The 25,227-nt window shown below is 35.1% G+C and overlaps 1 protein-coding gene across 50 annotated transcripts in view; it reads left to right on the forward strand.

Moving 5' to 3' along the window:
* ANKS1B (ankyrin repeat and sterile alpha motif domain containing 1B) overlaps window positions 1-25,227 on the forward strand; it is a 1,062,966-nt gene that overhangs the window by 354,786 nt on the left and 682,953 nt on the right. The gene's annotated exons all lie outside the window — the stretch shown is intronic.

Genomic DNA, 25,227 nt, shown 5'->3' on the forward strand with positions numbered 1-25,227 from the left:
CTGAGGAATCTCCATACTGTTTTCCACAGTGGTTGCACCAGTTTACATTCCCACCAACAGTGTAAGAGCGTTCCTTTTTCTCCCCACCCTCTCAGCACTTATTTTGTGTAGACTTCTTGATGGCGGCCATTCTGGCTGGTGTAAGGTGGTACCTCATCGTGGTTTTGAATTACCTTTCTCTAATAATGAGTGATGTTGAACATCTTTTTATGTGTTTTTTGGCCATCTTTGGAGAATTGTCTGTTTAGATCTTCTGCCAATTTTTTGATGAGGTTGTTTGTTTTTCTGGTATTGAGCAGTAGGAGGTATTTATAAATTTTGGAGATTAGTTCCTTTTCAGTCAATTCATTTGCAAATATTTTCTCCCATTCTGTGAGTTGTCTTTTTGTTTTGTTTAGGGTTTCCTTTGCTATGCATAAACTTTTAAGTTTAATTAAGTCCAATTTGTTTATTTTTGTTTTTATTGTCATTACTCTAAGAAGTGGATCTGAGAAGATGTTGCTGTGGTTTATGTCAGAGAGTGTTTGGTCTATGTTTTCCTCTAAGAGTTTTATATTATCTGGTCCTATATCTAGATCTTTAATCCATTGTGAGTTTATTTTTGTATATGATGTTAGGAAGTGTTCTAATTTCACTCTTTTACATGTGGCTGTCCAGTTTGCCCAGCATCACTTATTGAACAAGCTGTCTTTTCTCCATTGTATGTTCTTGCCTCCTTTGTCATAGATTAGTTGGCTCTTGGTGCGTGGGCTTAATTCTGGGCTTTCTATCCTGTTCCACTGATCTATAGTTCTGTCTTTATGCCAGTACCATACGGTTTTGATGACTGTAGCTTTGTAGTATAGTCTGAAGTCTGGGAGCCTGATTCCTCCAGCTCCGTTTTTCTGTCTCGGGATGTCTTTGGCTCTTCTGGGTCTTTTGTGCTTCCAAACAAACTTTAAAATATTTTGTTTGAGTTCTGTGAAAAATGTCCTTGGTAATTTGATAGAGATTGCATTGAATCTGTAGATTGCCTTGGGAAGTATAGTCATTTTGATAATATTGACTCTTCCAGTCTAAGAGCATGGTATGTCTTTCCATCTGTTTGTGTCATCTTCTATTTCTTTCATCAGCATCTTACAGATTTCAGAGTACAGGTCTTTTGCCTCTTTAGGTAGGTTTATTCCTAAGTATTTTAGTCTTTTAGATACAATGGTAAATGGGATTGCTTCCCTAATTTCTATCTCTGATCTTTCATTGTTAGTATATAGAAATGCAGTTGATTTCTGTGTATTAATTTTGTATTCTGTGACTTTGCCAAATTCATGGATGAGCTCTAACAGTTTTCTGGTAGAGTCTTTGGGATTCTCAAGGTATAGTACCATGTCATCTGCAAATAGTGATAGTTTTACTTCTTTCTTTCCAGTTTGGATTCCTTTTACTTCCCTGATTGCTGTGGCTAGGAGTTCCACAATTATGCTGAGTAATAGTGGTGAAAGTGGACATCCTTGTCTTGTTCCTGATCTCAGTGGGAATTCTTTCAGCTTTTCACTATTGAGAATGATGTTAGCTCTGGGTTTGTCATATATGGCCTTTATTATGTTGAAGTAGGTTCCCTCTATGCCCACTTTCTGAAGGGTTTTTAATCAGAAATGGGTGTTGGATTTTTGTCAAAGACTTTTTCTGCATCTATTGAGAGGATCATATGGTTTTTATTCTTCATTTTGTTAATGTGGTGTATCACACTGATGGATTTGTGGATATTAAAGAATCCTTACATCTATGGGATGAATCCCACTTGATCATGATGTATAATCCTTTGAATATATTGTTGCATTTGGTTTGCTAGTTTTTTTTTTGAGGATCTTTGCATCTATGTTCATTAGTGAAATTGGCCTGTAATTTTCTTTTTTTGTGGTATCTTTGTCTGATTTTGGTATCATGGTGATGGTGGCCCGATAGATTGAGTTTGGGATTATCCCTTCCTCTGTTATTGTTTGGAATAGTTCCAGAAGGATAGGTATTAGCTCTTCTCTAAGTTTTTGATAGAATTCGCCTGTGAAGCCATCTGATCCTTGACTTTTGTTTGTCGGAAGTGTTTTAATCACAGTTTCAATGTCAGTACTTGTGATTGGTCCATTCATCTTTTCTATTTCATTTTGGTTTAGTATTGGAAGATTGTACTTTTCTAAGAATTTGTCCATTTCTTCTAGGTTTTCCATTTTATTGGTGTGTAGTTGCGTGTAGTAGTCTCTTATGATCCTTTGTATTTCTGTGTTGTCTGTTGTTACTTCTCCTTATTCATTTCTAATTTTATTGATTTGAATCCTCTCTCTTATTTTCTTGATAAGTCTGGCTAAGGGTTTATCAAGTTTGTTGATCTTTTCAAAGAACCATCTTTTAGTTTCATTGATCTTTTCTGTGGTTTTCTTTGTTTCTGTTTTATTGACTTCTGCTCTGATCTTTATGATTTCTTTCCTTCTGCTAACTTTAGGTCTTGTGTGTTATTCTCGCTCGACTTCCTTTAGATGTAAAGTTAGCTTGTTTATTTGAGCTTTTTCTTGTTTCCTGAGGTACACTTGTATTGCTATGAACTTTCCTCTTAGAACTGCATTTCTGTATCCCATAGATTTTGGAGTGTCATACCTTTGTTGTCATTTGCTTCTAGGTATTTTTAAATATTCTCTTTGATTTCTTCAGTGATCCATTGGTAGTTTAGCATGTTGTTTAATCTCCACGTGTTTGTATTTTTTGCAGTTTTTTTCTTGTGGTTGACTTCCAGTTGTATAGTCAGTGGTCAGAAAAGATGCTTGATATGATTTCAATTTTCTTAACATTACCAAGGTTGCATTTGTTGCCCAGGATGTGATCAATCTTAGAGAATGTTCATGTACACTTGAGAAGAATGTGTATTCTGTTGCTTTTGGATGGAATGTCCTATAAATATCTATTAAGTCCATCTGGTTAATGCTTCATTCAGGGCCTGTGTTTCCTTATTGATTTTCTGTCTGGTTGATCTGTCCATTGCTGTAAGTGGGGTGTTAATAGTCCCCCACTATGATTGTGTTATTGTTGATTTCTCCTTTTAAGGTTGTTAGCAATTGCCTTATATATTATAGCGATCCTATATTGGGTGTGTAGATATTTTAAATTGTTATATCTTCTTCTTGGATTGATCCTTTGATCATTATGTAGTGTCCTTCCTTGTCTCGTAAAATATTCTTCATTTTAATGTCTATTTTGTCTGATATGAGTATTGCTACTCCAACTTTCTTTTGATTCCCATTTGCATGAAATATTTTCTTCCCTCCTCTCACTTTCAATTTGTAAGTGTCCCTAGAGGTGAAGTAGGTCTCTTGAAGACAACATATATATGGGTCTTGTTTTTGAATCCATTCAGCCAGTCTTTTGGTTGGGATATTTAGTCCATTAACATTTAAGGTAATTATTGATATGTATGTTCTTATTGCATACATAGCATTTTGTTGATTGCTTTGGATTTGTTTTTCTTGCTCCTTTTTCTTCCTTTCTTCTCTGTTCTCTCCTCTTGCGGGTTGATGACTATCTTTAGTGTTGTGTTTGAGTTGATTTTTCTTATTTGTTTGTGTATCAATTGTAGATTTTTGGTTTGCAGTTACTCTGAAGTTTTGATATGAAATTTTTTTAATCTCAAGTTTTGATATGAGATTGTTTTAAGTTGTTGGTCTCTTAATTGCAAGTACATCTCCATTGCCCTGCATTTGTACCCTCCTCACAAGTTCTGACTTAGGGAGCATAACTGTGCGTGGATAATTTCATATCTTTAATGTATATTTGCCTTTAATGGTGAGTCTTGTCATTTGTGGTATTTTTGTTTCTGGATGTGGCCTTTTCTTTTCTGCCTAGAGAAGTTCCTTTAGTATTTGTTGTAAAACTGGTTTTGTGTTGCTGAATTCTCTCAGCTTTTGCTTATCTGTAAAGCTTTTGATTTCTCCTTCAAATATGAATGAGGGCCTTGCTGGTTAAAGTAATCTTGGTTGGAGGTTTTTTTCTTTTCGTCACGTTAAGTATGTCCTGCCACTCCCTTCTGGCCTGCAGAGTTTCTGCTGAAAAATCTGCCAATAACCTTGTCGGGGTTCCTTCATATGTTATTTGTTTCTTTTCCCTAGCTGCTTTCAATGTTTTCTCTTTGTCTTTAATTTTGGTCAGTTTGATTAATATGTGTCTTGGGGTATTCCTCCTTGGGTTTCTTTTATATGGTACTCGTTTCACTTCCTGGATTTGAGTGAGTGGTTCTTTTCCCATGTTAGGGAAGTTTTTGGCTACTATGTCCTCAAATATTTTTTCTGTCCCTCCCTCTTTCTCTTCTCCTGCTGGCACCTCTGTAATACGGATGTTCGTGCATTTAACATTGTCCCAGAGTTCTCTGAGACGCTCTTCATTTCTTTTCAATCCTTTTTTCTCTTTTCTGTTCTGCATCCATGATTTCCACTCGTCTTTCCTCCACCTCACTTATTCATTCTTCTGCCTCCTGTATTCTGCTGTTGGCAGCTTCTAATGAATTTTTTATTTCAGTTATTGTATTTTGCATCTCTTCTTGCTTAAGCTTTATATCTTGTATCTCTTTGCTCAGTGTTTCCCATAAATTATCCATCTTTGCCTCAAGTTTATTTCCAATGTCTTGCATAATCTTCAGCATCAACAGTCTAAAGTCTTTTTCCTGGAGGCTGAAAATCTCCTGATCATTTAGCTGTTTTTCTGGGGGTATTTCTTTCTCCCTTATCTGAGTTATCATTCTTTGACTTTTCATTTTTATAGGTTTTTAGTGTGGTGACCTTTTTGCAGACAATAGAGTTGTAGCCTCTTACTTCTGATGTCTGTCCTCCTTGTGGCTGAAGTTGGTACAGGGGCTTGCTGTAGGCTTCCTGATGGGAGGGACTGGTGCCTGCCCATTGGTAGGTGGGGCTGATTCCTACCCCTCTGGTAGGTGGGGCTTTGTCTCTGAGTGAGATTAGAGTTGGCTGTGTGCCTTGGGGGTTGGGTCTTTAGGCAGCCTGTTTACTGCTGGGTGGGGCTGTGATCTCACCTGGATGGTTGTTTGGCCTGGGGCTTCTCAGCACTGATGGGTGGAGCCAGATTTTCCCAAAATGGCCACCTCCAGAGAAACACATGCTGATGAATATTCCCAAGAGCTTTGCTTCCAATGCCCTTTCCCCACAATGAGCCACAGTCACCCCTGTTTTCTCAGGAGATCCATCAAGAACTGCAATCAGGTCTGACCCAGATTCCTAGGGAACCTTTTCTTTCCCCTGAGAACCAGTGCATGTGAAAGTCTGTGTGCACCTTTCAAGAATGGGGTCTCCTTTTCCCCCAGTCCTGTGGAGCTCCTGCACACAAGCCCCATTAGCCTTCAATGTCAGATGCTCCAGGGCCTCTTTCTCCCAATGCCAGATCCCCAGGTGTGGGGATTTGATGTGGGCCTCAGAACTGTCATTCCCATAGGTTAGTATCTATGATACAGTTACTTTCCAGTCTGTGGGGCTTCCCACTCTGGAGATATGGGGTTGCTTATATCGTGTAATCACCTCTCCTACCTCTTGAGGTGGCCTCCTCTGTCTTCTGGAGTAGGGTATCATTTTAAAAGTTTCCAGTCCATTTGGTTGAAGGTTACTCAGCATTTGGTTGTAATTTTGTTGTTTTTATGAGAGAAGTTGAGCTCTAGTCCTTGTCTTCCACTGTCTTAATCCTGTGAGGATTTCCTTCTTTTTATTTCTGAACTATATATATAAATAATGTATAGACATATAAATTAATTAAACAAGAAAGCTATTAGACTGAGGGGCCTCTAATTCCATGACAACCTAAATAAGCAAACCAAAATTTAAGCCTGCAAATACCTCAAGCTTATGAAATCGAAACCTAAGAATGACTGATCACAAACAACCACGTAGGCTTTAAGGTATAGCCAATCAATAATTTTCTTACTTTTTTTCTGCCTTTTCACTAGAAGAGTCTCTCCTCCAATTCTTGTCAGTGGCGTAGAGCCCTCCTCTCCACTTATAGTTCCATGCTGCCCAATTAGAGTTGATTTTGCACATATAAACTCTTAAACTTTTAATCTGCCTCAGTCTATCTTTTAGCCCCATATGTATGTATTTATATGTATGTATGTTTTTATATATAAAATATTTTCTTTATCCATTCAGCCCTTGACAAATACTTAAGTTGTTTGCATGTCTTGGCTATTTTAAATGATGCTACAATAAACATGAGGGTGTAGGTATCTCTTCAGTAGAGTGACTTTGTTTTCTTTGGAATTGCTGCAACATGTGGAAGTTCTGTTTTTAATTTTTTGAGGACATTTCATACTGTTATTCTTTTGTCAGTTTGGGTATTTAGTATCTTTCTAGGAATTTGTGAATTTCATCTAGGTTATCTAATTTGTTGGCATAGAGTTATTCATGGTATTGTAATTCTTTTTATTTCTGTAAGGTTGATAGTGATATCCCCTTTTTATTCCAGATTTTAGTAATTTGAGTCTTCTTCCTTTTATCTTGGTCAGTCTAGCTAAAGTTTTGTCAATTTTGTTAATTTTTTTCAAAGATCCAACTTTTGGTTTTATTGATTTTCTCTTGTTTTTACAGTCTCTATTTTCATTCCATCTACTCTATTATATCACTACTTCTGCTTGCTTTGGATTTGCTTTTTTACCTGAATTTTGAAAATTATATTATTGATTTGAGATGTCTCTCTTTTTTTATTATAGATTATACGTTTATAGCTATGGACTTCCCTGTAAGCATTTCTTTATCTGCATTCCTTAGGTTGTGGAATGTTGTGTTTTTCTTTTCATTTACCTGAAAGTATTTCCTAATTTTCTTTGTGATTTATTTTTTGACTGATTGGTTATTTAGGAAAGTGTTTAATTTTCCTGTATTTGTGAATTTCCCAATTTCCTTCTTTTATTGATTTATAATTTCATTATTTTGTGAAATAATGACCAGAGTATATACTTGTATGATTTCATTTATTTCGAATTTATTGGTATATATTTTGTGGTCTAACATGCAGTATATCCTGGAAAATGTACCATGTACACTTGAGAAGAATGTGCATTTGGCAGAATGCTTTATAGATGTCTGTTAGATCTAGTTGGTTTATGGTGCTTCTTAAGTCTTCTGTGTGCTTCTTGATCTCTGGTCTAATTGTTCTATCCGTTATTGAAAAGGAGGTATTGAATTGCCCAAGTATTATTGTTGAGTTGTATATTTCTCCCTTCAATTCTGTCCGTTTTTACTTCATATATTTTTGGGACTCTGTTAGGTTCATATATGTATGTATATGTTGTGCCCTCCTGATGAATTGACCATTTTATCTGTATAAATTTATATAATGTTCTATTTTTTAATCACTAGTAACAATTTCTATCTTAAAATTTCTTTTGTCCAATATTAGCATACCCACTCCAGCTTTCTTTGGGTTACTATTAGTATGATGTATCTTTTTCCATTTTTTGACTTTAAACGTATTACTGCCCTTGAATGTAAAGTATGTCTCTTGTAGATGCTAATTAATTGCATTATTTTTTTAAAAAACCTATCCTGATATATCTGCCATTTTTTTTGGAGTGTTGAATGCACTTACACAATGTATTTACAGATAAAGTAGAATTTATGCCGGCCATTTATTGTTTTCTATATATTATATATTTTTGTTTCTTTTTTCGTCATTTACTTCCTTCCTACATGTTAAATAGATGTTTTCTAGTTTACCATTTTAATTCCCTTGGTATTTCTTGTACTACTTTTGTTAATTGTTATTTCCTTAGTGGGTGTTCTGTGCTTACAATTAATATCTTAATTTAAAACAATATATTTTGAATGAATACCAACATAATCCCAATAATATTCAGAAAATTTGTTTCAATATAGCTTCATTTACTACCCCCATTTGAGTTATTTTCATACAACTCTAGATTTCATTTATGTCTTTATATATTATAAACACATCAACCCATTTTTATAATTATTGCTTTTTGCAGTTCTTTTTAATCAGATATGAGGTGAGAAGAATTACAAATAAGAATGCATTTATACTATATTTCATATTTATCTGTGTAGCTACTTTTACCCATGTTCATTTATTTCTTCAGGTGGATTTGAGTTACTCTGTAGTGTCCTTCTCTTTCAGGCTGAAAGTCTCCCTTTAGTATTTTAGTATTTCTTTTAGGGCATGTGTAATAGCAACACATTTTCTTAATTTTTTATCTATCTGGAATGTCTTAATTTATCTTGAATTTCTGAAGGATAGTCTTACTGATTATAGAATTCTTGGTTGACATTTTTCCTTCATTTCCAATGTTTTAACTCATTGCCTTCTGGACTCTGGGATTTTTGAAAAGTTAGCTATTAATCTTCTTGGGCATCTCTTCTCCAAGATTAATCACTTTTCTCTTGTTGCTGTCATGATTCTCTTTTTTTTCAACAGTTTGACTCTGTGTCTATGTGTGAATCTCTTTAAATTTATCTTCCATGGAATTTGTTGAGCTTTTCAGAGGTGTGGAATTAATTTTTTTCATCAAATTTGGGAAGTTTCTGGGGGCCATTATTTTTTCAGATTTTTCTTTCTGTCCTTTCCTCTTTCTGGGACTCTCTTCTGCTTATGTTTGGCATACTTGCTGGTGTTGGTCTGCTATTTATATTTATTCTTGTTTCTTTTCATTTTTCAGACTGGATAATTTCACTTGCCCTATCTTAAAGTTTGCTGATTCATTCTTCCGTCAGCTTCAGTTTGCTATTGTGTCCCTCTAGCAATTGCTTCATATCAGTTACTGTAATTTACAACTCAGAATTTCTATTCTGTTCCACTTTAAAAAAGTATATCTACTGATATTCTCTATTTTTCTTCAATATCTTTTCTTATACTTTAATTCTTTAGACATGGTTCCTTTAGTTGTTTGAACATATTTATAATATATGACTTAAAATCATCATCTAGTAAGTTCAAAATATGTTTTTCTTGAGGGACTGTTTATAATAACTGCTTTTTTCTCCTGTATATGTACGCAATTTTCCTAAGTCTTTACATGTCTTGTGATTTTTGTTGAAAATCGAGCATTTAAAAAAATATAAAATGGCAGCTTTGGAAATAAGATTCCTTCCTTCCCAAGGTTTCTTTTCCATTGTTGTTGTTACTGTTTGTTTGTTTAGTGGCTCTTCTGGATTAATTCTGTCAAGTCTGAATTGCTTTTCATTTGTGGCCACTGAGTGTCTGCTTCCTTAGCTTAGTGGTTACCTTACAGTTTGACAGAGATTCCTTAAATGCCTTGAAGCAAAAAGTCCCCCTATGCCAGAATCTTTGTGTTGAGGCATGTCTTCAAGTTCTGGCAGTTTATATATCTGCATTAGTAGTTTCTTCCTCCTTGTACAGAGCTTCAAGTTCAACCATAGGTGAGAGATTAGTCTTCTCAGATTTTTTTTTCTGGGTATGCATCCAGCCCTTCATGTATGTGTATAGCCTTTCTGGTTCATAGAAATATGCTAGATCTTTTCAGAGATCCCTCTTGACATCTTATTTCCTTTTAATTGTTTTGCAGAGCATTTTATTAGCCACTACTGGCATCATTGGCTCCAGCAATTGTGATGTGAAATAACTGCAATGTTAAACACTTGCTCCTAATTCATTTTAACAAACACTTAGAGGATAGGGCCTTTCTCACTGAGTGAGCTCTGTATCAGCTCAAATAAAAACAAGCCCTGTAAATAGGCCTTTACCAGGGAGCTGCTGAATGTGTATTAAATCTGGAGAATTCTTTGTGGGTGTGAGGATGTTTTCAGCACTCCAAACCCATTCATTCCCCCCCCCACACCAGACACACACATACATACACACCCTAGTGGCTTCTAGGCTGCTGGTTTAAAGATTTACCATCATTATGAGACTGCTAGTTCTCTCCATGTGGAACTGTAGAAAGGAGGATGGCAATGGGGCAAGTTTAAATTCCACAATGCTCAGTGTACAAAGATTGTGCTGATTTTCTGGAATAAATTCTTTTTTTTTTTTTTTTTTTTTTTTTTTTTTTTTTTTTTTGTCTTTTCTAGGGCTGCACTCATGGCATATGGAGGTTCCCAGGCTAGGGGTTGAATCAGAGCTACAGCTGCCGGCCTACACCACAGCCACAGCAATGCAGGATCTGAGCCACATTTGCAACCTACACTATAGCTCATGGCAACACCAGATCCTTAACCCACTGAGTGAGGCCAGGGATTGAACCCCTGTCCTCATGGATGCTAGTCAGGTTCATTCGCCACTGAGCCACGATGGGAACTCCTGGAATAAATTCTGTACAGATTGTTGCATGTTTTTAGTTAACTTCCTGAGGTCTAAAAAAATTGATTTTTGACATTTTTTTTATGAATGTTCTCATTGCTTTTATGGGGTGGATCTTCAGAGTTGCTTACTTTTTCCCTGACAGTTAAAAATAGAGGTGAAGAGTAAGTCATGCTTAAATTTAGTGTTAATCTGAACCAATAAGCAGATGAACTCAGATGAAGCAGAGTGCTGGTACAAAGTTCACTGGGAAGTGAAATAAAGTAGATGAGATTGATGAGTTAAAGGCTAAACTAGAGAGTTTTGTTTTAAATAAAAAGCATTTGGAAAGTACTTAAGTTCATAGACCATGAATAATATGAAGATAATGATGTTTGAAGATTATTCTAATGGTTTTGCATAAGGTGAAATGAAGCTGTACAAAAAGGGAGGTTAGTTTAGAGACAGTGCCAATAATCTACATATGTGATGCTGAGGCCTGTCTTAACATGGCAGCTATGGATATAGAAATGCAGGGGGGAATTAGTCATGGGATTTGGTGATGGACTAGATCTGTGGAGTAAGGGAACAGAGGGGTTTCAAAGGGTATAAACTTTGCTGCTCTGTTCTTAAGAGATGGTGGTAGAGGAATGGTAATGAGGATAATGAAAAAACAAATATGTGGCAATTTTTTCCTTTTTTTCTCTTTTTTTCTTTTTAGGGTTATACCCATAGCATATGGAAGTTCCCAGGCTTGGGGTTGAATTGGAGCTGCAGCTGCTGGCCTATGCCATAGCCATAGCAATGCCAGATCTGAGCCACATCTGTGACTTATGCCACGGCTTGTGGCAATGCTGGATCCTTAACCCACAGAGCAAGGCCAGGGATGGAACCTGCATCCTTATGGATACTATATGGGTTCTTAACCAGCTGAGCCACAACGGAAACTCCCCATTTGGTAAATTTTTATTTCAACATCTTAAGAATCCTTCATTGAACTAATAGTCTCTTCTTAAACTCCTTGCAGAATGTGATCATAAAGGTTAAATAAGTAAGAGTTGGATTTTAAGGCCAGGGTCTTATACTATCAAAGGCTAAATATTATAAAGAAGCTTCCTAAATCAAACTGACTTAGAAAAAGAAGAAAAGGAAAGGTTTTTTTTTCTTTAATCTAAAGATATTCCAAAATGTTTATTATGCTAACTTTTCTAATACGTGATTCTCTGTCAGAGCAGATGTAAGAATTCTACAGTTTTGTATTATTGGGGTTTAATTACTGTGTGTAGAAATGATAGGTTCACAGCCTTGAATGTGTATTAATAGAATGTGTTTTCATAGTGGATCTTTTATAAGTAAGAGTCCTGGGTTCAAGCACTCCTTCTTTCTTAGAACACAATGCTTTTTTGTCAGCATGCAGATACATCATTTTTTTCAAATGATTTTCCTCCTTTATTTTTCCATAGTCCTTGAAGAGAGAGAACAATACATGAAAAATGAGATGATTATCAATGAGATGATTGCTTTAACACCTTAACTGAGAAATGTTAATTTATGTATGGGAGCAAAGTCAGATTTCTAGACTCTTCCCTAACATATAGACATTTCTCATTCACTTTTTCACTTGTACCTCGAACAAGGCTGAAACTGGAGATAGCAGTATGTATTTCCTTGTTGCCATGGCACTAGAGTCCTTTCCAGTATTTTAAATAACTATATTATTCATCAATGTTTAAGTACATCTGGATTTTTCAAAACATTAAATTATAGATTTGTATTATTTACATTATTTGGAAGTTAAAATAATAAAAATCAGTTATGGTACTATCTTATTTATCTCCAGTAATTACAAAAGAACTTTCTTATATTTAATATTTCTGATAAAATAACACAAGGAGGGGAAGGCTTTAGTAGGCCACTTAGGTTGTTTTCCTTATTCTTAAGACTTAGTTTTTCTTAATCTTGGTTATTCATCTTATGTATTCATCTTTTGTTAATTATTTAATATAAATTTAAAAAAATTTAGAATCTATTCTGTGCCAAAATTGGGCTGTACTGAGTTTTCCGAAACACACAAATAAGCACTATTTGGAGCACTTGCTCTCCAGAAGATGGAATTTGAAGTAGTTAGCAATAAAAATATCAAAAATGAATATGGGATCTGAAAATCTAGTGTGTCATGAGATACTGAATTATCTGTATGGAATATAACTGTTGTTTTTAGATTCAGAGAAGAAAGAAAGCCATTCAGATAATAGTAGTAATGAAGTGCTTCAAGGGCTAAGTGAAATTTATAATTGGTTTTGAAAGAAAAGAAGAATTTCTATAGGACCAGAAGAGCCCCGTCATTCTCAGAAGAAATGATGACAGCGTAAGCAAGAGACAGAGGCAGAATTGTGACATTCAGAATGGGGGGCTTACTGGCTATGTCAGTCTAACAGATGGTTTGTTTTGAAAGGTATCCTTGTGGAGGCAATAATAGCCTTAAAAAGTAGAACAATGATAAAATTCACATTTTTACTGAACAGATATTTATTGAATGATGATTATTGGCCTCTAATAATACTTAATCTGGGGTACAATACCAACTTTTAAGAAATGTTATGAAGCTGTAGATCTCAAGCTGGACCACTTTATGGAGGTACTATAAAGGGCTTGCAGTTTTATGCAGGCACAAATCTTGTCTGTAGATTATATACATAATAGGTCTTAATATCTATATCCATTTTTATTACTTTCAAATGTGCATAAGTTTTGCTTTGATTAAAAAAATGGAAATTTATTGTTGCCCTTTTGCTCATGTATTTTTTCAAACAGTAGGTTCTAAACGTGTAACTTACCTACTGGAGTTGGACAGGGAATTCAGGATTCTTTCTCTTTGCTTTCAAGTGGAGAGACATTGATCAGTTAACTGGGCTTCTCTCTGCTCTACCTGCTCCTCAAGGGAGTTAATTGATTTGTAAATTTGGGAGCAGGAACAGAGCCTAGGTTATCAATTCTCTTTGTGACCTTCTCATCTGCTGAGAGTCTGTGCCGTTAAGCATAGCAGTAAGGAACCTGCTCAGGCTTGGGAGACCTGAGGTTAGTCTGTCAAATTTTGGGATATAGTAATAGAAAGTATATTGCCTTGTACTTAAACCATGTTCTCTAGTATCTGCTCTGTCACCAACCTACACTGACATTTTAATCCATTTGCCTCAGTCTTTTTGTTATTCATGGTTTGGCTAACCTTGGTCTCTCAGTCAAATCTGACCCATGCAGACCAAATCTGGCCAAGCTCTTCTGTTTATATACTGTGTATGTCTATCTATTGCTACAACAGCAGCATGGAGAGTAGTTGCAACCGAGATCATATGACGTGAAAAGCCTAAACTATAGTAACTATGTGGCCCTTTTCAGAAAAATTTGGCAGCCCCTAGATTCTTACCCACAATTTGAGCAGGAAGTGAGGAAGTCATTTATTATACTCCCTAAATTTCTAAATTAATTCCAACATTACCATAATTCCACATTTACCATACTTTACTTTGAAAAACATGTTTTAGTACTCCAAATGGTAGAAACTCTGTGTAAGAACTAGAATGGACTCAGAGATGGGAGATTGGAAGCTATTCAGGTAACATAGGTATGAGTCAATAAAGCTGGAACTGTTTGATTATAGAAATAGAAAAATAATACTGGGTTTAGGAGTTATTGTAAAGTGCAAATTTTATAGAAGTTGATGACCGCTTCTTTACGGTAGTGCTAATAAGCATGACAGAATAGGAGAAGGAAAAATGTCTCTAAGGGTTCAAGCCTAGGTGACTGGGTCAGTGTACTGGGAGCAGTATATAATGTATTTTCTTATTCTGTTTGCATTGTCTTTGGCCTTTTAAGTCACACATTCACTAAATCAGGAATAAAGACCCCAAGCCTAGTTACAGTAATCACCCAGGACTCTTCACCATTACCAGATCTACCAAAACTAAACATATGTCTATGCAACTTCAACAGCTTCAACATCATGAGTATGTTCTTGGGAATTTGGTGAAATCCTTTGTCTTCTCAATATTTGACCTAAGTTGCGGTTATTTTTCCTGGTTTATTTCCTGGCTTCCTATACCTAGTTATAGGTTCTATCTATCTATCTATCTATCTATATTTGAATATTTAATTTTTTGGCTCATTTACTCATTCAGTATTTATCCATTTTTTAAATAACTTGTTTTTGCATCTTTTCAAAAAAGAACATGAGGCTTAGACTCCTTACATTGCAAAGAAATCCTTTTGCATAAATAATCTTGTTTTCTTTTATTCTTTATTGTTCTTTTCTTCTCTTTTTTGTCTATAATTAGTACTTCCTAGACAATGCACGCCTTATTCTTTTTGCCTCAAGGAAGTTTCATAAGATGCAGTTTTCCTCTTTGTCATCTTGTTGTTGGTGAACTACATTCTATTTCTTCTAAGTTCTTACGAAGATTATCTAGGTCTTTTTTTGAGGATTTGTATTAAGCTGATCCCTATTTAGTTTGCCTGGCATTTGACATATTTTCAGTTGCATTTGTGTAATTTATTAAGGGATTATTCTTGGGATTCCAACCATCTTCGCTTTCACCTGGGGTATGCAAATTTCTACACAATAGTACCAGAAATAAAAATCAAAGTTCATTTATATTTGAAATGGTATCATCACCTTCCTCAGGTGTTTTTTAGATTCATGGAATTTTTTTTCTGAAAATAACATGTATATATAGTGTTTTAAAAAGATCAAGCAAAACAAAAAAGGAATATGGTCACATTCTCCAGTGTTAACCACCAAGAGTTTCTAATCATTTCTTCTAAAAGTATTCCATGCATATATAATCTGTGTGCATACTTTCTTTTTATACAAATGTGAACATGCATTATGTATTACTTTGTTCCTTGTTTATTTTTTTAGCTCAGTATATCACTATCTACACAATCATCTCACTTTTTGAATGGCTGAATAGTAATTATGGCTACATTTATTGAGCATTTGGGCACTTAGGCACCTCACTAAGTACTTCATAAAATTCATTTCATTTCAAATGTATTTCATTAATTTTATTACTTTATTCGCAAACATCACCAACACTTTAAGGTAGATCCTATTGGTATTCTATTCTAATATTATAGATGAGGAAACAGACTTTGCTAAGGCAACTTTAGTAAAAATGGCAGAGCTAGGATTCTGATTACACACTCTTTAATTACTGTTCTAGTGTTTTCAAATATATTTCATTAACCATCTACATCAATATGACCTGGAAAACTTGTAAAACATTGATCTCCAGGCTCACTATCAGAGATTCTGATTTTGAAAAAAATTGGAGGAGAGTCACCAGTCTGAGTTATGACCCAAAGCAGATTTTATGCAGTCAAAATCTGTGGACCTCTGAATTATATATACTACACTGCTTCCTTATATGAATGATATTTGTGTGTTAAACAATCTCTTAATAATGAATATAAAATTATTTCCAGCCCTGTAATATTATAAACAGTGTTTAAGTACTCATCCTTACACATGCATTTTTATATGAATTTGTAAGTTTAATTGTAGGAAAGACTTCTAGAAGTAGAATTCTAGTAAAGGAGTATGTGCACTTAAAATTTTGAAACAGTTGAAATTTTATCAAAAACAGAGATTATTCTCTTTTCCTTTCTAGCTCTTAGTTAATTATTTGTTGTTTTCCAAGAGTAAAGATTTTAGAACACTAAAAGAGATTAATTTTTGATGCCAGTTCCTTTTTCCTTATCCCTTATTAGTTTACTAGGGCTGTTATAACAAAGTATCATAGAACTGCATGTCTTAACAGTTTCTTTTCTTTCAGTGCTGGAGGCTAGAAGTCCAAATTCAAGGACTTCTCTAAGGAGAATCTGTTCCATGCATTTCCTTAGCTTCTGATGGTTTGGCAATCTTTGGCAATCCTTTGCTTATGGCTTATGTCTAGGGGCTTACCCTAAAAGACTTCATCTTAATTTAACTAATTACATTTGCAATATCCTTATTTCCAAATAAGATCACATCCTGGGGATTAAGACTTTGACATATCAATTTTAGAGAGACACAGCTCAACCCATAACATACCCAGAGTAACATACTTAGTACCCACACTGGTTTCTTAGCACTTTTCTGGTGAGATTTCTGTTGTGGTTTCAAGTGTAAAATTGGTAGCTCCATCTTTGAAGTCACCTCATCTTTGATCAAGAGAGGCTTAACTAAGATAATCAAACTCCTCTCCCATTGATTGGTAATACTTTCCAAAGGAGGACAATATCCCGACACCATACAACTCAGATGATTGCTCTTGGTAAAATCTGGTTGCTTTCCTCATTCATGGCACTTAGAGTCAGGCTTCCTTCTACATACTCCCCACTCCCATTTTACTATTTAAAAGATAGCATAAAAAGTAGCATGTGTACATATTGTTTAGAAAGCAAGAGTGATAATTATGCAATGCACAGAAATGGTGCCTTGCAGGTCAATGTTCTAGGAATAATAATGGCAGTTTATCAATCTCATCTGTTCCCAAGTGAAGGAAAAATTTTAACATGGTAGACGTCCAAGAGTCAATTCTGTCTGAAGATCTGCTTCCTGACAAATGATGAATTAGCCTGAAAGAGATTTATATCAATTTATATCAATAGTATAGAGTACCTATTTTTCCAGACCCTCGCTCACACTGTGTATTAACTACATCAATTTGATCAGGAATGGGATATCATGTGTTACTTTAATTTACTTACATTTAATTATAAATGAGATCAAGCATCTTTCATATAAGAACTTTCTAGCTGTGTATCATGAACTGCTCCTATCCTTTGCCCACTTTCTCCATTAAGTTGATGATTTCTTTAATCCCAATTTGTAGTTCTCTTTTTTTGTAATTCTCTTTATATAATAAAGATTCTTTGACTTTAACATGTCAAAGGATTTTCCCAAATCTATCATGTTTCTTAATTTTTAATATTTTAGTGGGTTTATAGAAGTTTCATGTTTGTACGTACTCAAATTCATCAGTCTTTTTTTTCTCCACAGCTCTGGTTATGTATCTTGTAGCTTCTGGTCAAAGTTCATTCCTATTTTAACATTATTTTACAAATGTATTTACTTATTCAGTATTTATCTGGAATTTATTTTGGTTTAAGGAATAAAGTATTAATACACTTTTATTATTTCTTTCCAAATGGCAATATAGTTATTTTATTGGCAATTGTTATGTAATCCATTGTTTTCCTACTGATTTGAAATATCTTCATAATATAATAAGTTTCCACAAGAATTGGAACTTTGTTTTTTTAAATTCTGTCTTCTATTTTATTGCCTTTCAATTATTTCCCAGAACCATTTACAATTTACTTAAATAACTGATAAATGCTGATCTCCACCTTCTCTATTACTTTTCTCATTTCAAACTGATACCTACCTATTGTCAGACATTTATTTTTTCAGGTGCACTTGTCAAGATACAAGATGGATTGAGGGGAAAACTATTGCAATAACCACTGCATTAAATTTAAGACTAAGTGAAAGTGAAAGAATCACTATCTTTAAAATATTGACTCATATCATAATATAACAGTGTGTCTTTTTCCATTGGAGTCCAATTTTAATGTTTTTCTCTTAACTCTTAACAATTTCTGTTTCCTCCCTATGTCAGTTGCCCTCTGCTAGTATTAATATATTAGTTTCCTATTGTAGCAATAACCAATTACCACAAACTTAGTGGCTTAAAAAAGCATAGCTTTATTATTTTACAGTTTTTGAAGTCCCAAAGTGTCCCACTGGGCTAAATCCAAGGTGTCAATAGGGCTGCATTCTTTTCTGGAGACTCCAGGGGAGAACCTATATTCTTATCTTTTCTATCTGTGTTCATTTCTTGGCTCCTAGCTGCCTTACACCTTCAAAACCAGCAATGGTCAGTCATATCTCTTACACTGCATCAGTATGACACAGCCTCTTCTTCCGTCTTTCCCTTGTAATAACCATTGTGATTACACTGGGACACCTGGGTAATCCAGGATGATCTCCCCATCTCAGGATCCTCAGCCTAATCACATCTGCAAAGCCCCTTTTGTCATGTGACGTAATATATTCACAGATTTCAGGGTTTAGGGCAAGGACATCTTTGAGAGCCTATTATTCTTCTTACCACTGTTGTCAATGGTCCTTTCCCTAGGGCTGTTTTGTTTTCACTCATTCTTCTCTCCTACTCAAAGTCTCTTTTCCTATTTTTCTTATCTCATATGTATGTTGTAGTCTTCCTTATTTGAATGTCATTGTAAGTCCTCAAGGGATACTTTTCTCAGTATTGTAGGACACGTCAGAGCAGTAAGACCACTTCCAAAATCTTTCACCTACTTTGAGTCATTTGGAATTGTGAGTCATCTCCAACTTTTGAGAGAGCCACAAACCCACACTCCCTTGCATTATTCTTTTCTCATTATCATAAAAATAATTCATGAAGAAGTGAAAGTATGCAGGTAGTTTGTACCATAGAACTAACACAGTACATCGTCTTACTGACCTAACATCTTCAAAGTCAGGGATCTAAGTTAACCCAACATCTTCTATTCTCAGGAGATGTCTTGTATTAATAAGACTAGGCTTGATGACTCCAATGGCAGAAAACCTGCTACTTGCCAAGCAGCCAATTTCATACTGGGATGCACTATTCATTAGAAAGCTCATCTCAAGCTGAAAACTGTCTCCTTGTTACCATCTCTCTGTTTGCACTCTTTCTAAAATTTTAGTCATTCTTCTGTTTTTCAAGTGCTTGTGACGTATGTTTTCCTGTACAGTTTCATCAATCTTTCCCCCCAGTGACATGGATTTGATACTTAGAACTTTCCTTACCAGTTGAAAATAGTCCATTTAGTCTTTGTACCTCCTCAAATGGAGGCTGCAGGACCAAGCTGACATACTAGGTGTGGTCTTGCCGCAGTGCTGGTGAAGCTGCTTTAGTCCCCCCTATGCGCTTAAGAAGAGAGGCAAGTTCTTAAATGTGTCTTGTCAAAGTAGTCAAGAAAGCCTCTAGGTCACCTTTTTTTTTTCTGATTAAAAACAAACAAACAACACACATCATTGGTACTTCTGAGAAATGTCTGTGCCCATATCGGGGTTCCTGATGGTTGCTAAGGTTTAGTCAGAGGGCCAAATGTCTTTCAGCCTAGATAAATAAAATCTTATACCACTTTGCAAAGGATGGTCAATATCATGTGGTTAGCCTGACTTTTATGAAATTCCTAAACCAGATTATTCCCAATTCTAACTAGCACAGAGGAAGGGAAGGCTGTCACATTCCCTGGTCTAAATATCATTCTTGTATTAAATCAGCCAGTGTCACATTATGTCTTTAACTCATGTATTACACTCTGACTCACACTGTCAGCTGTAACTCCTGATTCTTTTTTTATGGTATGTTGAATTTTTATAACTCATTTCTGTACTGAACTGTAGGACCTCTTATTTAATCACTAATAAATTTTGACTTGTTAGACTGAGCCCACCCCAATGATTTTAAACTTTTATTAGGAACACAAGGCAAACAAGTGAAAGCATATTATGTATACTTTTTATTATCAATTTTTATTTTTCTTTGGGGGCATAATATTAATTTATTCAGTGCTCTCAGTGTGCATCTTTTTGAAGAGGTGCTATTTGGCGCACACATTGCACAAAAAACTAAAACCGACTAAGCAAACTTAAGCATCAACGCTGGACATTCTCTTGGGGGTTGTGAAATTAGACAGTACAGGGACCTAGGGGCCTGTGTAAGATTTGAGGACAGGCTATTCATCCCTCAGAAAAGAGCTGGCAAAGACCAAGGCCTAGAACACAGTTCTAGGCATGCTACCATTATAAAAATTTAAGCACAGAAACAATCTGAGATTCCAGAGCAGGCATTCAAATAAAAATAGAGGCCAAACATCAAGAAGAAGCAAAAACTGCTAAATAAATTGGAGCCAATTTTGATAGCCTAGGTAAGTCGAGCCTTGAAAAGTGAGTAACAAATTGTTGGACCTCAATTCTTTTAATCTCTCAGGTCCATTAGCAGGATTTACCATCAAGAGTACTTTGGCAATTAACCTATATATCAAAATCCAGATTTCCCACTGTAAGGAAGAGAACTTGCCAAGGCTAAAAAGTTGGTAGGGCTAGATACTCTCTGTAAAGTGCAGAGTTTCCTTTTTCCCTTAGTTATGGCAGTAAAGATCTTGTCATGGTCCTTTTGTCTGTGATACAGTAGTATGAACACTTGATTTGCTCAGTTTAGAACTGGGTTGGAGCCTTGAAACTTCCATTGGTTAGATGTTTAATATTGGACACCTAATAATTACAGACCTTAATTTCTGGATAGAGATAACAGTAACATTGTAGGATTGTTTTGAGAGCTAAACACGAATCACACAGCTAAATGAAACGGTACTTATTCTGCAAATCGTGACACTCTTCCTAAGTGTAAGTTACCATTCTTCTTAGAGTGATTTGATTATTCATGATAGATTTTGAACAACAGTCAGATTTCTCTCATTCAGCAAATGTTTATTAAGTGCTTACTCTTAATAATGAAAAAGGTCATTGTAGCCCTTGCCTCTTGGTTCTTTATAATTCAGGAAAGCAGGCCTTAAAAGACTAACTGAAATAGTAACTATTTTATGTATTTATTTTTTAGCATATATAAGATTGAGTCCTGCTATGAACATGGCATTTTGCTAGGTGCTAGATAAGCATGTCTTTAGTTATTAACCCCATTCATCTTATGGATTAATGGGATTATGGTTAACCTTTAGTATATTTTTCCAGATCTTGTTATTTTAATCAATTTATGATCTGGATCAATAATGCATTTAATGAAATCATTCAGCATGGAAATTGTGAGATGTTATGAAAGACCATGTTAAATGTTTAAAAAAAATAAACGTGTACTATGACTAGAACGCTTTATGATTCTCTCATCAAATAAAGCTATGATGAAAGGAAATTAATTTATTTTGACCTGACTTACTCTTAGTAACCTCATGCTAGTGTTGAAGGTGAATTAGTTAAGAGAGGAGCAGGACTTGAGGCAAGGAGACCAGTTTGGAAGTTGTTTTAACTGTTCCATTGAGTATGATGGTGACCAGGACCAGGGTGGTAGTGGGGTAGGAAGAAATTAATGTCTCTGAGATATAAAATGCAGTGTTGAATATAGCACTTTGGAAATGACTGGGCCTGATGTTGAGGAAGAGTGAGATTGAAGGATAGTCACCAAGTTGTTTCAGTGGCTGCTGTATGGAAGTACTGTTTATTGGCAAGAAATGAAGGAGAGGTGATGATGATAAGTTGACAAAATGTTAAAATTTTTTTTTGAAAAATAAACCTAAAGATCATCATGCATGCTTTCATAAGGATGAATATGAGGAGAGATATACCATACTAGATAGTAAAATTAATTTTAAGGCTTCGGTGAGTAATCAAAACAGTATGATTCGGGTACTAGAATAGACTGACAAATGGAATCACATAGAAAGTCCAGAAACAGATTCAATTATGTGTAAACATGTGGTGTATACCTATTGTCACAGGAATTCCGTTTCAGGAAGACTAGTTGAGCATGTAAAGAAAGATATATGCCCAAGAAAAACATCAAAATTTCAATACAATAAGATTGACTAGATAAATTATGGCCATGTGTACACTGGGACTTGTATTTATCATGTAGACATATATTTGTCATTGAAACTTATGCAGAATACAGTATTATAGGTAAATATCAGATGCGAAAACATTATATACATGTATATATTTATATGTAATATCTTCATATAAGATTTATAGGAAATCTCTTGAACCTTCATCCTATTTTGGGTGGGAAAACTCAATGCCCTCCTCAAGATTTCTGTTGAACCTAAAAGCATCCAACTCTCACTTGTCATGCATGTCTGGCTAGAACTTGTTTTTGTAGGACCTTTAATTTCATTCATTGTTCTCATTTTATGTGTAAGTTTGATTCTCCACCCCATGACTACTGGGATAGAGAGTGTACCCTGGCTACCTAGATTCCTAGCAACATTGTTCTTAATAATAAAACCTAGGGAATGTTTTAAAAGTCAACTAATAGGAAAATGTGTAAACAAATTTGTGATATACCTGTAATGGTGGATTCTTGTATCACACTGAAAATAAATGAGACTCAGGAACATCATATTGACTGAAAAAAGTCACACAGTAGCAAGAGCATTTTATATTATATATATGAAGTTCAAAAGCATACAATACAAAACAATTTGTATTGATACTTAAATGTATAGTTAAACTTTAATGACAACCTAGGGAATTTCGAACACAGAGTTCAGGACAAGATTTAGCCCTGGATGCTGAGGGAGGAGGTGGGGCTGGAAAGGGGAGCATGAGGTAGGTTTCAATGTAAATATTAAATATGGGCACTTGTGGATTTATTTTATTTTATAATCTCATAGATCCTCTTTTGAGGGATACTTGTCAGGCATGTCATTGAATGCCCAACTTTTTTGCAATATAAAATATTTGGTTACAAAAGCATAATTTTGCTGTCTTTGTTTTTCTATGTCCTTCCCTTGGGGCTCTCACTTTCCCTAAGGAGGCCACGTGCATACTACAGACTTCTCTGCCAGCGAAATGATGGCGTCCTCTAGGAAGCAGAAGAGGGTGTACTCCATCATTGTTTAAAATAGTTCGTCTTTCCTTTGCACACACCCACACGTCCACACACACGTTTACAGAGGGAAGCCATCTGGGAGAATATACACCGAAATGTTACTATTAGTTATGTGAGTGTGCTGGGTTTTCATGTGATATTATTTTTCTCTTTCTTTATACTTTCTAATATTTCTCATATATATATATATATATATATATACACACACACTTAATTTACTAACTCATCCTGTGTGGTTAAATTAAATTTCAAAAGTAGTTTTCAAGGCCTTTAAAATTCTCAGAATACAGAGTTCCTGTTGTGGAAGAGTGGTAATGAACCCAACTAGCATGCATGAGGATGTGGCTTTGATGCCTAGCCTTGCTCAGTGGGTTAAAGGATCCAGTGTTGCTGTGAGCTGTGATGTGGGTCACAGACGCGGCTTGGATCCCACCTGACTATGGTGGTAGCTGTGGCTGGTGGCTACAGCTCTGATTTGACTCCTCGCCTGGGAACTTCCATGTGCCACGGGTGCAGCCCTAAAGACAAAGAATAGAAAATAAAAATAAATAAATAAAATAAAATCCTCATAATTCTTTATAAACCCAGTAAAAGTCCAGCTTAACCAAATCCTTGAAGAATGGGTTGTTCTGATTAATTTAATTTTAGGATGAACTAGAGTTTATCTTTAAACCTTGAAGACTCTTTTTTCATAGACTCATTACAATCTTACTGTAATCTCCCTTTTTTACTTTTGATATGCAAAGCAGTAAACAAGTGAAAAAACAAAAGAGTAAAGTAATTTACATCTTAAGAAGGCATTATACTTTTCCTGTTATTTAGATTTGTTTGAAAGGACATCAGAGACTGTTCAGTTGATAAATAAATATTTATTGAGGACCCCTTATGTGGCAGAAGTTGTGTTAGATTCTGGGGATAGAGTGGCAAACAAAACCAATTCCATCCTTCAGGGAGTTAACAGTCATCTGGTGTATTCGTTTTATAATGTGTTTTATACATAATTTTACCAATAGATAGTTCTGTGTAAACACTTCCAGTTATGAGGCATTCCTTCTGTTGCTTTCTAGTGATACTTCTTAAATATATCAGTACTAATTATTATATCACTACAGTTTTATTTTAGAAGATAAGCAATATTGTTAATGCACAGAAAACTGTTTTTTGTGTTGATCCAAATTTACCCTCCTTGACTGATAAACATTGGTCTTTGTTCGGCCTTTAAGAACTTTATATACCACAGCAACTTCTCCCCTTCTCTACTTTGTGGGATAGCTCTTGAGAGATAGATAGCCTTACAAATATGTTGAGAAATCTATTATGCTGCTATAAGGCTTCTCTGGGATAGAACACTGCAGTTGCTTTCATCATTTCTTCTGTGACATGGATTTAAAATCATATACCATCCTGATTGCTTTCCTCTAGATGCTTTCAACTTTGTCACCCTTTGTTGTTAAAAATAAATTACTCCCAATTTCCTGCTTTCAATAGAGTAGAGTGAACATAATTGACTCTTTGATGTGTGAGAGTCTGGTATGGTCTGAAAGCAATTACACTGACCTTGAATACTTATTCTACTATACTGTAAATATCATTATAGAAAAAAAAAAGAGGAGCTTGTACTAAATCTTTACCAACCCTTGAATAGATCTTGGGAGATTTTTTTTTTACAAGTGAGTTTACTTTTTTCTTCCTTGTCTTTTTCTTTTGAAATATAGTTTTTAAAGATAACAAATATCAAAAGTAAAACATGCCTAATTGTGAAATTCACCATGCAGATAATCTGTTTTTCTTCTCCAGTAAACTGTGAACTTTCTGAGGGCAAAGATTATGTCTTATTTGTTTTTTAAAAATCTCTAGTCGTTAGTACAGTCCTAGATGAATATGATATAATAGATGCCCGATAAATACTTGCCTTATACAAGAAGTAAAGACCTTATAAAATGAAACAAATTCCAATTTTTAGAGTATAATGAAGAATCAGTAATGTAGAATTGGACCTGAATTTGAACCTGAAGAGTAACCTTATTATGTTACTTAGCAGTATTCACAAAGGACATCATGGTTCTGGTGGGAACACATTTACCCCTGGGTTTTCAGTCATTTAATTAGCAATGACTCAAACAATAAAAACTTTAGCTTAAGAAGCCTAAAGAAGTTGGTCCTGGGGCTATTTGAGGAGTTTAATGATATCATCAAGGGCCCAGGCTTTTTTGTCCTTCTCTTGCCATTCTTGGTCTGCTACCTTTTTAAGGGAAGAAGGTTGCTATCTTCTGGTTACGAC

Source organism: Sus scrofa, chromosome 5 (assembly GCF_054392235.1).
Source record: "Sus scrofa isolate SSC_HxYL_T2T_F1_AM1 chromosome 5, Sscrofa_HxYL_maternal_Yorkshire_Landrace_v2.0, whole genome shotgun sequence".
Lineage (NCBI taxonomy): Eukaryota > Metazoa > Chordata > Mammalia > Artiodactyla > Suidae > Sus > Sus scrofa.